Source organism: Hemicordylus capensis, chromosome 3, assembly GCF_027244095.1.
Source record: "Hemicordylus capensis ecotype Gifberg chromosome 3, rHemCap1.1.pri, whole genome shotgun sequence".
Taxonomy (NCBI): domain Eukaryota; kingdom Metazoa; phylum Chordata; class Lepidosauria; order Squamata; family Cordylidae; genus Hemicordylus; species Hemicordylus capensis.
Window position 1 is genome coordinate 143,641,525 of NC_069659.1, and position 9,424 is coordinate 143,650,948.

The following is a 9,424-nucleotide window of genomic DNA, read 5'->3' on the forward strand; positions in this document are numbered from 1 at the left end:
CCACCTACAGAGCCCACCAGTTAGCTGAGGTTAAGGGTGCTAGCTAACTGCTCGTGTGCAAGCACTGGCTGCTCCCAGCTGGTGCTGACATAGGAGTGGGCTTCTGGCAGTTGCCAGGGAGGTCCCCACAATGCACCACACACTCATGTGGTGCACTGTGGGATTTCTGGGGGCTGGGATGATGTGTCCCAACCCCTGTTCCTCCACTCTGCCTGAGGTAGCAGTGGACTGTCTGGGTCTGCGATCCACACACCCAGCAATGTCTTGGTAATAGTCTACGGGGAAGGTCAGGTTATGCAGCCTTCCTCTCTGCCGGCCCTCCCCCTCACAAACAGTTGTGTGAATGGGCCAAGACTGAGAGAAGCCTGTTTTCAGCTGGCTCAAGTTACTAAGGGCCCATTCATTAACATTGGGGTTCTTCTATTATTATTATTATTATTATTATTATTATTATTATTATTATTATTATTATTTCTTGTTTCCACAATCAGACAGGTGTTATTGACTGGTTTGTTTTATCCAGACATCGAGTCCTTCCCAAGGACCTGGGATGGCTGAATTTTATTATCAATGTTGTTGCTGTTGTTATAGATATCATTGCAGAATATAGGCTGTTCCCAGTAAAGCTGCTTTTTGTAATTGGCTGATGGTGATTTCTGTGGCCCCTATGGTTTTGAGGTGCTCTTCAAGGTCTTTTGGAACTGCACCCAGGGCGCCAATTACCACTGGGATTATTTGAGTCTTTTTCTGCCACAGCCTTTCAATTTTAATTTGTAGATCTTTGTATTTGGTGATTTTTTCTTCTTTTTTCTTTTTCTTCTATTCTGCTATCCCCTGGTATTGCTGTGCCGATTATTTTGACTTGTTTTTCTTTCTTCTCGACTACAGTTATATCTGGTGTATTGTGTGGCAGATATTTGTCTGTTTGTAGTCAGAAGTCCCATAATATTTTTACATCTTCATTTTCTTCAACTTTTTCAATTTTACAGTCCCACCAATTTTTGGCTACAGGTAGCTTGTATTTTTTGCAGATGTTCCAGTGTATCATCCCTGCTACCTTGACATGCCTTTGTTTGTAGTCAGTCTGTGCGATCTTTTTACAACAGCTGATTAGGTGGTCCACTGTTTCATCTGCTTCTTTACAAAGGTGGCACTTGCTGTTTGTGGTGGATTTTTCGACTTTTGCTCTTATTGCATTTGTTCTTAGTGCCTGTTCTTGTGCAGCCAGTATTAAACCCTCAGTTTCTTTCTTGAAGTTGCCATTCTTAAGCCATTGCCAGGTCTTGGTGATGTCTGATTTTCCACTTATATTGTGCAAATATTGACCATGCAGGGGCTTATTTTTCCATTTTTCTGCTTGGTTCTTGACTTGTTCTTTCTTGTAGGCCTGCTTTGTTTGATTGGTGTTCAATAGTTTCTTTTTCTTCTTCTTCTTCTTCTTCTTCTTCTTCTTATTATTATTATTATTATTATTATTATTATTATTATTATTATTATTACATTTTATAGCCTACTCTTCTTCCAAGGAGCCCAGAGAGGTGTGCTACATACTTAGGTTTCTCCTCACAATAACCCTGGTTATTACCTTTAAACGGCTTAGGTCCAGGTTACCTTAGAGAGCGCCTTCTTCGGTCTGATCCCCACCGCACGCTAAGATCATCTGAGGACATCCGGCTCCAGCTGCCACCAGCTCATCTGGTGGCGACCCAGAGGCGGGCCTTCTCTGTAGCTGCTCCTGGACTGTGGAATGCGCTCCCAGGAGACATCCATAATTCAAATTCTTTATTGGAATTTAGGAGAGCCCTAAAGACCTACCTGTTTGGCCTGGCCTTCCAGTGCTCTTAAATTGTTTTAAAGGGTCTTTGATATTTGTGAACTGCCCTGAGCTATTTTGTAAGGGCGGTCTAAAAATTGAACAAACAAACAAACAAACAAACAAACAAATAAATAAATAGGTTAGGCTGAGAGAGAAGTGACTGGCCCAGAGTCACCCAGCTAGTATCATGGCTGAATGGGGATTTGAACTCAGGTCTTCTCGGTCCTAGTCCAGCACTCTAACCACTACACCATGCTGGCTCTCATCTAGATGGTAACCTATTCCAACTTCAGCACATATTCTGACAGGAGATGTAACAAGACATCTACATGACATAAGAACATAAGAACAGCCCTGCTGGATCTAGTCCAGCATCCTGTTTCCCACTGTGGCCCACCAGATGCCGCTGAGAAGCCCACAGGCAAGAGGTAAGGGTATGCCTACTCTCTTGCTGTTGCTCCCCTGCAACTGGTATTTAGAGGCATCATGATGTTCAAAGATGTCACACGTTTGTTTTTAATACATTTTTATACTGCCTATAACCAGGTCTCAAGGCAGTTTCAATGATGTCACATAACTTCTTAGAACTATCTGCTGACAATCAATGAAAACACCATGTCTTTTCTATCCTACTTTCATTCTAATCAGAAAAAGACCATGGCTTTTTCATGGACCATCAGTAGATGGCTCTAAGAACTTGGGCAACAGCCTTCAATGCCATCTGTGCATATTGTTACATCTGCCATCAGAATTTGCACTGAAATTGGAATAAGTTTCCATCTAGAAGGGCCCCCAATAGTAATGAATGGGCCCTTAATAACTTGAAATGAGTCACTTGAAAACAGGTTACTATCTATGTACAACAGCCTAGTAGGGGCTACCTGGGTCAGTGAAAATAGGGATGGGGTGGCATGAGGCTTGTCAAGAATCTGGAGTGGCAAGCCATAATACAATACCAGGGAATAAATGAAGAATGCAAAAACAACAAACACAGACACACATATCAATAAAGGTCTTCTCTGGCATAGTTGTAGTTGGCCCAAATCATACAGGCAGCCCTCAAAACGAAATGGGTGGCTCTTGCAGAAAAGCAGTTAACCAAGCAGCTGGATATCCACACAACTCAGCTTCCCAGTGGCAACCACATAAACTGGAAAATGTATACCTTGGACAACCCTCCTTTTTACACAGGTTGTCACTGGTATGAAAGTGTCTTCATTCATCTTATAAATTTCTGCCTGTCGGAAATCTAACAGAATTCCATGATCTTAAAATGGTTATAAACACAGGTGTCCCAGTCCCTCCCCCACCCCCGGGAGGGCTCCTGTGTCTTTAATAGTTGTCTAGAATCTGATGTATTTAGGTAGCAATATTTACCAGAAAGCAATGCCCCATTGAACCCAGTGAGCCTTACAAACAAACTGATTTAGGATCTGGCTGGACATTAAATTGTGCATATATATTTGTGTGCATATACGTTTAGGAGGGGCACACATTCTTAAACATGAGGCACGTGATGCTTAAACCCCAGTGATGAGAAAGTTTAAAATGGGCTTACTTCTTGAGGAATGTGGCTCCTGCTGTAGCAGCTGCACTCCTAACCAGCTGGGCAGCTCTAGCTAGGCCATATTCCTCTCTGGACAAACCAGAGAGAAGAGCAGCCCAGCTGGAGGTGCACTGTGTGCAGCTGAGCAGAGCCTACTAAAGGGGCCCAGCTGGGTCAGGAACACAGCTGCTGCAGCAGGACACCATGCTTCAGAAGTGATGGGGAAATGCCATGATGTTGGAATCGCTGCCCTGGCACAGGGCCAGGGTGATGGCCCCAATGCATCCTCCCAGTTGACTTGTACTGCTGACACTAGATGCTCAGACTGTGCTGTATTTCAGGCAAAAGTGCATTAACTGTGCCCTGTCCCCTTAAGAACAACCAAGAGTCCAGATGCTGAGCTTCCTCTTTCCTTGGCCTAGGAGAAAAACATGCCTTTGGCCCTCTTCTGCAGAGCCGTGCAAGGCAGCCTCACAGACAGTGTTCTCTCTAAAAGCTTCCATCTAGGTGTGGAATGAGTTTCGTTCTGGGTGGCAGTATTAAGGCAGTGTGTGCACACTTGGGATGTGCACGAACCGGTCCGCAGGCCATGTTGGAGGCCTGCAAACCAGTTTGCAGGTAGCCCAGTCTGATGGTCCGATGCCGGGGGGTGGGTGGCTTTTTAAGGGTGGGGGGTTGTATTTACCCCTCCTGATGCTCCATTTTCAAGTAATATCTTCAGGGTGGCGGCGGTCCTCCATGCTGCATCTGCCCCCTTGTTGATGGTAAATGCAGAAGTAACTTCCATGCATGTGGACGCCACTGACGCGCGCGCATGCCACACACGTCACACGGTGCGTGCATGTCAGTGGCAGCCGCATGCGCTGAAGTTACTTCTGCATTTACCATCAACAAGAGGGCAGGGGCGGCAGGGAGGACCGCCGCTGCCCAGAAGATTTTACTTGAAAATGGAGCATGGGGGGGGGCAGCAGGAGGCGTAAGTGGTACAACCCCTTGCCCTTAAAGAGCCACCCCCCCCCGGCATCGGACTGCGCCTCCGCGGTCTGTGCACACATCTAGTGCACACCTGTATTTAGAATGGGACCTTTTAAAAATTAAACCTGAGCGGAATCTAAAATTAACTGAGCGGACATCCAAAAAATGTGTGAGTGTGTGCACGTGCCTTAGAGGGAACACTGTTCACAGAAGTTTCCCTCCAACACCTGGAGGGAGCCTGAATTCAATAGCCAACAATTAACAGACCACAAAGGGCCTATCAGGACTCATATACTGTTTTTGCACAACTGCACAAATTATAATCAAGAAAATGCAAACCGATTCCGCAGGCCTCAGCTTTTAATTGCTGTTGTGGCAAGAGAGAAAGAAGAGGGCAAGTTCTTCCCACAGGCAAGCACTGCAACAGCCAAAGCCGTGTACAGAACATATTCATAGAAGGTATGCTGAAGCAGGCAAAGGTCACTAACACAGCACTACACTGATCCTTCACCATTTCCTTTGAATTTTCTGCAAGGCAAAACAGGCAAGAACCAAGAGAGGTATTTTTGGGACATGACAGAATTTCCTGTCAGCAAGCAAAGGTTGATACTGGCCACTAGATGGCAATGCTGCTCTACCTTGCCAAACCAACGTGCTTTATCAGAATTTAAGACCATCTCCCCAGTTAAAAACAAATAGCGACAACCCCTCTAACCATCAGCGCTACATTTCTTCTGAAGGATTCAACATATAAAGGGAATGAAAACTGAACCAATATACTAATATGGTTCACTCCAATTTAATATTAAGAGCTGGAAAAGGAAACAATGAAGCAAAAAAGATTTTTGTACAGCACATTCCACTCCAAAGTCAAACCTGGGAATTTAAAAAAATAAATGAAATAATGAATTATCCTGCTACTAAGCCCAGAAGAGTTTAGCTTTCAGGGAAGACCCTGTGGCCACAGGCTCGTGCTGCCACCCCACAGCACAATTGGGAAAGTGTGTGTGGGTGGTACAGATGACTCTTTTCCTCAGTCCAAAATTCTGTAAGTCGACCTGGCCTATATATGCAGTGGAGTGGAGTGGTAGCATACTAGGCTGGAAGGATGTACTGCACTCCTTTAAACTGCAGCAGGTGCGGTGGGGGGATCACATTGAGGTATGGTTCCCCATGTTCCCAGCAAACAGAACACTTGCAACACAGACTGGGGAGTGTCAGGGGTTGGTCGAGTCAGTCTGTGGCCAAGCGCCCATGACCATTGGAGGGCCACCTGCCCAACCTCTGAACAGCCCAGTACCTATCAACAGCTGTGGTGCATGTGAGTCAGCCAGCAGACTGCCACTGCCTTTACACAACATCCCACTGCATTAGCCAACAGGACTGTGCCTCAGATGCTTCCTGGGTAATAGGGGTGTGCACAGAACCGGCTGACCCAGTTCGGTTCAAGTCCGGACCGGACTCGAACCTGACCAGCCAAGTTCGGTCCAGCCCACATTGAAACACGCCCACCCAGGTCTGGTCTGGAGGGTGGGCTGTGATTTTTTAAAATATAAAATAAAATAAATTTAAAATACCTCTAGCCCCTTCGGGGGGCTTCCTGTAGGCCGCGGGGGTGGGGGTGTGTGAGTGTGTACGTGAATGTTCCCCCTCCTCCCGCTGGCCTCTTAAATCACTGCCATGGCCCAGGAAAATGCTTGGTTTTTGCGCCATTCCATTGGCACAAGTAGTGGAATCGGGACTCGTGTGTTTAATTTAAAAAATGCAAAACGCAAAGAAGTCCATCATACTTCCTTCTTCTGGGCAGCTCTATGGCATCATGTTTCACTGCTGTTCCTGGACCCATGCTGAAGGATGACCCTCAAGAATGGGACACTTCCCCAGATACAACCAACTCCCCAAAAGGCAACCTCTGTGACGTAGCTGTGATACCCAGGTGGGTCAGGTAAGGCTGCTCATACACCTGTTTTGCTGGGTCTTGGGTCAGAGCAAGCTTCCGATTCAAGATTATAAGGGCTAGTAGGGATGTGCACATAACCGGCTTGGCCTGTTTGGTTTGAATTCAAACCAGCTTTGAACCAGGGTGGGAAGGTTTGGTTTTGCTCAATGCCCCCCCCCCGGTCAGTTCAAATTTGAACCCAATTCGAACTGGTTCTAAAAGGTTTTACATAGGGTATAATGGGGACACAAACTGGGCCATTATTTCCTATGCAGAGCTGCTAGGGGTACAAAACCAGGATGGTTGGTAGGCACCCAGAGGTGCTGACTACAACCCAAACCCCAAATCAACCGAACACTCCTATGATATTTAATGATTTTTTGGAGATTTCCCCAATTTTGGCATTTCTCCCATAGGAGATAATGGGGAATTGAGGCAGCCCCATCCCCTATTGGGGGGGTGCCTGGGCACCCCAAAATGAGTTTGGGGGCATGGCAGGTTGTGCCACAGCCCCCCCTGGGAGCCCGAAGCCAGTGGGGATTATGGTCCCCCCCCCAGATTTTTTTAGTTTCTGGCATCTTCAGTCTATCAGAGTGGATGCACGTGTGTGTGTGTGTGTGTGTGTGTGTGTGTGTGTGTGGATAGATGAAAAGTTCTTCATATTAGGGATTAATTGAGAGGACTCATACAGCAGCAAGTCAAAATACAAATTGGATTATGTTGCTGTATGAGTTCCTCAAATCCCCATTGTCCTCTATGGGAGAAATGCACAAAATGCAGAAATCTTTTTTTTTTTTTAAGAATCACTTAAAATCACAGGAGTAAATCAATTGCTTTGGGGTTTGGGTGGCAGTTGTCACCCATGGGTGCCTACCACCCACCCTGGTTTTCTGCCCCTAACAGCCTGCAATACCAACAAGCAATGACACAACTAAAAAGATACCAAGCCGAAAACCCTCAAACCACCACAGAGACAGATCTGCTGCTGTGATTGCACAACTGCAAAACCAAGGAAACCAAACCAAACACCACAGACTGCAGCAGCCACAAACAAACAAGAAACAGTGAGATGGTGCAAGGCAGTAAAACCAACCCAGCACGCAAACTGCAAAGAAAAAGGGGCAAGGCAAAAATACACCATCTTGAAGGAAAACTTCAGTAATGCACCTTGGTTTTCTGCTCTTCTCTTTGTGCATGTGTTTTGCCTGTGGGGGAAAGTGCCTCAAAGTGGCAGGTCCACCACATCTTTGTTGGAGGCCATCCAGGCCCCAGACACATGGTGGCACCAGACCACATAATCATCATTGATGTGCATGTGTGTTTGGGGTGTGTGTGTGTGTGTGTGTGTGTGTTAGACTGAAAAGGGGAAAGAGAAGGGGGGCCTAAACAAAGGGATAGGAAAATCTGGCTCAGATGCAGGTCCAGTGGAGGCCACACACGATGTGGTATGGCAGGAGACCACTTACTCATCATTGACGGTGCATGCATGTTTGGTGTGTGTCTGCATGTGTATCAGAACTAAACTCAGGGGCAGAGCCACCATTGGGTGAAAGGGTTCAAAGAACCCAGGCCGCCAACGGGGAAAGGCCATGGCTCAGGCTCCATAGGAGCCCAGATCGAACTCCCCCCTCCCACGCCCGGGCTGCTGAGAGCCCGGGCGAACACTTTGCTGGTTATTTCAGGCAGCTCCGACTGCTCAATAGAATGTATTTCCCTTCCTCTCCCTCTCTGGAAATGAAGAGCTAAGAGCCCGTTCCAGCTCTCGGCACCCCAGGCCACGCCACCTTGTCATGTGCCTTGTCATGTGTGACGGGGCATGGCCTGGGCTGCTGAGAGCCTGAACGAGCTCTCAGCTCTTCATTTCAGGCAGGGTCGGCTGCCTAATAGGGGTGTGCACGGAACCGTGGAACTGCGGTCTGGCACTGGGGTGGGGGGTTCCTTTAAAAGTGGGGGGAGGGCTTACTTACTCATCCCGCTGCTTTCCCCCTCCGGCGCCTGTAGTTCTTTTAATAATTGGGGCGGCAGGATACCTCCCTGCCGCCCCTTCTTACATTTTGCTGCTGCTGCTGCTGCTGTTGGCTATGCTCCCAAAGGCTTCAATAAGCCTGTAGCACACGCGCACATCGCACGTGTGCTTCATGTCTCCACAACATGTGTGTGCGTGTGCGCGCACGTCGCGGAGACGTGAAGCACGCGTGCAACGTGCGCATGAGCTACAGGCTTATTGAAGCCTTTGGGAGCATAGCCAACAGCAGCAGCAGCAGCAAAATGTTAGAAGGGGCGGCAGGGAGGTATCCTGCTGCCCCAATTATTAAAAGAACTACAGGCGCTGGAGGGAGAAGCAATAGGAGGGGTAAGTAAGCCCTCCCCCCACTCTTAAAGGAACCCCCCGAATCAGCTGAACCCCCAACTGCCCATGTCCGGACCGGTCCGGAGGCCTTTAGAATGGCCTCCGGAATGGTCTGGGCTCATCCCTACTGCCTAATAGGACGTCTTCCCCTTTCTCTCCCTCCATAGAGGGAGAGGAAGGGAAATACGTTCTGTTGGGCAGTCGGAGCTACCTGAAATAACTGCCAAAGAGTTCTCCTGGGCTCTCAGCGGCCCAGGCATGGGAGAAGGGCATGGGAGGGGAGAGTTGGCTCTGGGCTCCTACGGCGCCTGCTCCACGCCCCATGTGCGTGATGAAACGCACATGGGCATATTGGGGCTGCCAAGCAGGGCTAGACGCAGGCCACTGCTCGGCTGGCTCCGCTCCTGACTAAACTGGAAAGGGAAAAGAAAGGGGGGACTAAATAAACACATTTAACAAATACATATACACAAGTATATACAAATCCATCTATACAGCTATTTACACACCAACTATCTACACCAACCAAAGATTCCAAAACACTATCTATACAGAAGAAAGAAACCTCTACTGACACCCGCACACAACAGAAACCTCCACGTGTGCATGAGTGCACACACACAGAGAGCACTTCTACACAAACACATATTTACATCCCTTGACAATTTAAAATGTTTACAAATCTACATTTTTACAGTTCCCGCTGCTGTCTCCCCCCCCACACAAGTCACCTATGTACACATTCAAACATTGAAATACTTACAAATCAACATATTTACAAATATACACAATGCTGCA

The 9,424-nt window shown here is 47.5% G+C and overlaps 1 long non-coding RNA gene across 1 annotated transcript in view; it reads right to left on the reverse strand.

Moving 5' to 3' along the window:
• LOC128349347 (uncharacterized) overlaps positions 1-9,424 on the reverse strand; it is a 152,369-nt gene that overhangs the window by 134,597 nt on the left and 8,348 nt on the right. The gene's annotated exons all lie outside the window — the stretch shown is intronic.